We start from the raw sequence: 6419 nt of genomic DNA on the forward strand, positions 1-6419 counted from the left end.
TTTGTGGATAATTATTTTGTTGGACTAATAATGCAAGCTGGGTCATGACTTGATTCCAGTAATTATATATTTTGGTTCCAGTGACTACATGTTTCATTACAGCTTCATCATAGCTTTGGGATTATCGATTTTCTACATGATTGAGTGTCCTCTTTTATACACATTTGAACCTGAAATGCAACTGTAAGTGCTTTGAAATTAGTAGTGCCTAATAATTTTACAGGTGAAGCACATTTATTTCTCAACATGCTAAAACAAGTCCAAAAATGAAGAATGATGTGGGAGCCCATCTGTCTGAAGGACCACAAAGTGGGTAACCTGGTACTCAACAATTGAGGTGATGGTGGAAAAAGTGGAAATCACTAACAGTTCAGTTTTCAACATGTTGTATGGTGTTTTGAATATGACAAAAATTGGAATCTACAGGACTTCACAACTACTCACACCCACTTAAGAAACCCACTGAACTGATGCAGCAGTTGATATATTGCAGCTGTGTTTGGCTAACACAGATGACTTCTTTAGCCATTTAATAACAGTGAATGAGTCTGAGCATATTTACATACATCTACATACACAACACCACTAAAGCAGGAAAAAATCCAAGCATCATCAAATAATTTGATGCTGTGTGTTCTTTGGAACTGCCTGTGGTGCTAACAGATTGCAATGATGAGGGGAAAATCTCCACAGGAACATAATGGAAAAATCTCCAGGTGAGATAGTTAGAGGAGGCTGTCAAGATGAAGTGTCACTAGAGGCTGTCTGAGGGCATAATTTTGTTCCACGACAATGTCTCAGTTCATACTGTACAGAACATACATGCTGCTTCTTTGGCCTATCAGATCTTGTCACATCCACATGCTCTATCCAGTGATTTTTTTCTCTGACAAAGAATCCACTGGGTGGCAGCCTTTTTCCAAATGAAATTTAATCAATTTTTAAGGTGGAACATTTTCTGAACAATCAAAATCCAGACTTCTGCAGCTGAGATATCTGTCACATCATTTGTAATTGGAAAAATTATGTTGCATTAACTCTTGTGTCTATATCAAAAAAATTATACTTTGTTCTGTAACTGGGTTACCAGGAGAACACAAGGAATTTATTGTACTGACACAATAGGAAACAACCAGCCCTGTGTATATACAGAATCATTGCAATGATGTTGCACAACATTATGAACTATTATGATGTAAATTTTGCTATAGAGAACCTTATCTCTGGATTCTCATGGATGATACACAAGGATTCTTTGAATGTGAATACAGCAGATTAAGCTATGAAGCAAAAATGATTATATTAGGAAGTGACTGTGTTCTGTTGATCCAGAAGAGAATGTAACTGCAGATGTCAGTTGAGAAGATTCTACAGACAAATGGATTCGAAGTAAGGAAGATACTGCAGCTTCAGATGTTGAAGATGCTATTTATGCTTCTAGTGATAATGAAGTCAAATGAGACACAAACAATAATAGTAGCAATGACAATGACAGAGCTGATGAAAACAGTGAAGCTACTGTGTCTTCTGTAGACATTCTATGTGGCAAAGATAGAAATGAAGGGCATAAGGAAGCTTCTGGGAAACAAAAATCGCTGAAGCATAATATTTTGTGGGAAACAGATTGTCCGACACATCCAACAAAAATTCTTTTTATAAAAGATACCCTTGAGATTACATTTACAGACAAAATGCTTCATATAATGATATGTGAAGACAATAGGAAGACAAAGTTGATATTGCCAAATTATAATCAATTCTGAAGGAGCAATGAAAATGTGGAAGCCATTTACAACTAAAGAATTTTATGCATATCTTGGTATTCTGACCATGGCTGGAGTAAGGTTCTCCAACAGTGAGCACACAAAGGAAATGTGAAAAAAAAAATCCTTTCTCATTGTATTGTGCAAGCTTATCCTTCAACAGGTTTTGACAGGTAGGAAAATTTACTAGATCTGTCAGTGTGAACACTAGAAGATAATATATTCCTACCAATTGCCTTACTGTTTATGATGTAGCTTTTTCCTTAGAAATAAAAGACAAGATATACTAAACACATGCCCTCAAAGTTAACCAAATATTGCTTGAAGGCTCAGTGGGTTTGTGATTGAGAAAATTCTTACTCAATAACTGGCCAACTTTATAGAGGTAAAGCTGCTTCTGCAAGAGAAACTAATGAGGGCTACAGGGTAATACAAGATTTATGATACCATTTCAAATATACCAGCAGAAATATGGTCACTGACAATTTTTCCATGACTCTGCAATTAGCAAGGTTGTTGACCATTTGGAATATGACCATAATTGATACTGTAAAAAGAAACAATTCCTATATACCCCAAGAACTGCAACCTTCCTCTTAATGCCGAGAAATGCTACCTATATTTGGATTCAGCGAAGATAACACTTCTCTGCATCAAAACATCCAAACAAGAAGAAAGCAGTTCTAAAGTTATCAATAACACATTATGGTGCACCACATCCGTTTCTGGCTCTCTTTCAAAGCCAGATGTTGTGCATTATTACAAAAGCACAAATGGGGCACTGGTAATATGGACAAGTTGTGTTCTCAGTACAGTGTGAAAAGAAAAACACAGAGATGGCCCCCAGCATTTCTTACACCAATATCCATATTGTTTGCTTATTAGCATACATTATTTACACAGGAAGCAATTCTCAAACGAAAAATATGACTCATAGACCCAAACTCTTCCTACTGGACCTGAGAAAATATTTGACAATACCTTCCATTATCTCTGTATCATCAAATTATAATTGCTTGAGAAAACTTTCCATGAAATCAGATATTGAGTGCATGGTAAGAGGACTCTGGTTCCTGAGTGAGTGGAGACTCAGCCAAAATGATATGCTTCTGGATAATTGAAAAATAAAAGAAAAACAAGAGAAAGTTTCAAGAATTGCAAAAACCCAGTACGTAGTGAGCATTGCATTATAACAACACTATGTGGGACTCTGTGAACAAATAATAATTCCAAGTTTATCTTTCCAGTGCAACAAGCAGTAAGCCTTAGTAGCTATATAATATTATGCAATTGCTGTATTTTGAACAAATTTATAACTAGAATTGCTATATTACCATTTGGTCACCTCATAAGTAATGAAACTACTAATATATTACATAAAATAAAGTATTTCATTTGCAAACTTTACACCTGCTCAAATGGAATTATGTTGGTACTTGTGTAACCCAAATGGTATTAGAGAGTGCACTATATTCCTGTCCATCATAAATTCTCTTCTTGGAATGTATTTAAATTATGCTTTTATTATGACATTTATGTATGTGTCAATGACAAATAACCTAAGTTTTGTGTATACTAGCTTTAATACACTTGATAAATTGTGCTTCTAGTTACAAAGGTTGCCCAGGTTACACAGGTAGCCCACTTTGGACACAAGGGTTTATATTATTAACACCAGGAAGTTACATAGTTTTGAGGGAATAATCAGAAGCTCACAACTACTCCTCATATCATGCTTTCTTACAAATGGCATATTCTATAAGTTGGTGTCCATGTTTTGTGATACATTTTACATGTTATGATGGCAACTGTTCCTTATTCTTTCATCACAAAAAATGCTGCCATCAAACTTGACAGCACAAATTTACTGGTTTCATTTCTCAACAGCTTTTTGAACCACCTGTCTTTCACAGTTCATATTAGGGATTTGAAACTGTGTGTTCTTCATAGCTTACAAAATCTTGTTGTGTCAACAGTGTTGTGCTGTCTTTTCATTTGTGTTCATCCATTTTTGGGACAGAGCCAATCAAAGTACCCACATAAAAAATTGTTTTACAGTAAACACTCAAAAACTAATTAGTTTATCTACTTGTAATGTTTACAGTTTAACTACTAGTGTTTGCTATAAACAGCATATCACACCTGGCAAGTAAACTTTTCAGTTTCAGTATGAGGATTATTCTTAATTACACTTTAGACCCTAAGCTTGACTATAGAAATCGAAACAGAATTTGTTGCCCTATTAGTTTGGTATTTTAGCAGCCATTTCAGTCGCTGTCTGCACCACTTCATTCCTCAAATGTGTGAGACTTTGAGCTTGCTCAAGAAATAGCTCAGCAGTAGTAACATTATTCTTGTCAATAGAATAACTGAAAATTAGCAACATTATACAGTGTTTGGCAATACTATTCCCATGTACTTCCTGGAATAGCAGAGAATTATCCTGCTAAATTCATCTGTCATTAATCTTGTCACTTTGTGTAACTATTCTCAATGATTTTAAGTTAAAGTGCTACTAAGTTTATGTTTTTAAGTCCAGGACAGTTATTTGAAACAAAACTTAGTACTAGTTTCATTTTTAATGTTGCATATCTCTCTTGGCTTTCACTATGGTTATGAGAAGGGCCACATGCTGCAGGGGCTCACGACCTGGAGATAACGTGTTCACTTTGTGAAGAGAATGGTGTTTCAGCAGTCTGTTTCAGATTCATTGGAGATTTAGTATGAAACTTCCTGGCAGATTAAAACTGTGTGCCGGACCGAGACTCGAACTAGGGACCTTTGCCTTTCGCGGGCAAGTGCTCAAGTTCGAGCCTTGGTGTGACACACAGTTTTAATCTGCAAGGAAGTTTCATATTAGTGCACACTCCACTATAGAGTGAAAATTTTATTCCAGAGATTTAGTATATTTTTCCTGCTTTTTACTAATTCTCTGACTGAGTTACAACCAACCAGATAAAAAACAACTAGGAAAATCTGCCGATGTAACAGTAGCTTTTCATGAATGTACAGCTTGACTGATTAATGTGTGGCTTCAAATAATTTATCAACTGGGTATGCATCTACATCAATTATCAGATATCCATACTTCTGTGATAATCTTAAAATGCTACTCGAGTATGAGAAGCTAATAGATGTAGACGACCACTTCAAGGTAAGAAGTGCATATGAATTCTCACCTCAGGTCCAGCTGAACAGCTAGACTGATTATAAGAAAGAGTGTTTCAGAATTTGGTTGCAGATGAAGAACTAGTTTGGAGGGGGGGGAGGGGATGTACATAAAGAGTAACTAAATGAACATATCTGCAGTCTCAACTACCTTGGTGGACAGCTTTCTTCCCATGCTTCCAGTGTCAATGTTTCAGTTGTAGGGAAGTAATTATTATTAATCTATTTTCTTTATAGGCATGCTTGACAACTATAAAGGTGGCCAATGTGACCACTTGCCAGGCTGCCAGGTTTATGTGATGGGTCAGGAAGAGATGAATAGTGAGGTGGATGGAGATTGTGAATAAGAAGTGTAGGCAGAGGAGATATAGATGGTGGAGAGTCTGATGTGGACAGGGGGAAAGAAAGAGAGAGAGAGAGATAGAGAAAGAGAGAGAGAGAGAGAGAAGGAAATGAACAGAGATGGGGGAGGAAGAGATGGACATGTCAGGGGCAGATAGGATAGACAGGGGGGCAGGGATCAGATGCAGACAGAGAGAGAGAGAGAGAGAGAGAAGGAAGTGGACAGAGCTGGATAGGAGATGACAGACAGAGGAAAGGGAGGAGGAGGTGGACATACAAAAGTATGGAATGGAAACATTCAAATTCTCAGTGCAAGGAAAAGTTCAAGACCCAACTGATGCTTAAGGTTTTTTAGGACGCACAATGTCCAGTACTGTGACATTATGGAGAAAGGGGTACCACAATAAACAATGTATGTTAGGGTGAGATGCTTGCTGCCAGGCTAAGGCCTGCAAACGAAGCGAAAGGTTGCTGTCAAAAGGTGTAATGTTGTTGCACGACAATGCTCATTCGCATACTGCTGCCCACACTGCTGAAACGCTCAAGAAACTCAACTTTGAAGTACTGGATCACCTTCCGTATAGCACCAATCTTGCTCCTTCTGACTATCACTTGTTTGGCCCACTCAAACAGGCATTTAGGGGCTGTAGAATTGCCTCAGACGAGGCAGTGACATAAGTGGTGCTTTCCTGGCTCGCAACTCAACTGTGTACCTTCTTTTATGAGAGCATCAAGAAGCTTGTACAACGATGAACCAAGTGCGTTTAAACACAAGGAGATTATGTCGTAAAATGATGTTCTTGTAAGTTTCCTATTTGATTACAATAAAATTTTATAATTACTTTGTGGATAATAATTGACTTACCCTCATACATGCATTAAATCCTATAAACTTGACCCATCTGGGTATTTTACAGTTTTGGACTAGCTTGCGATTCAGTGGTAAAAATGATAAAATGTGGGCTAAATTTATTACTTGATTACGATACTATCTTGTTTCTTGAAAAAGGAATTCGAAGTGGTATTTCTCAAAGTATTAAAAGATATGCAATATCAAATAACAAGTATGTGAGGAAGTGTGAACCAAGAAAATAGTCATATCATATCACATATTTAGATACAACTAATTTGTATGGTTGCGCAATG

The sequence above is a fragment of the Schistocerca serialis genome, chromosome 3 (assembly GCF_023864345.2).
Source record: "Schistocerca serialis cubense isolate TAMUIC-IGC-003099 chromosome 3, iqSchSeri2.2, whole genome shotgun sequence".
Lineage (NCBI taxonomy): Eukaryota > Metazoa > Arthropoda > Insecta > Orthoptera > Acrididae > Schistocerca > Schistocerca serialis.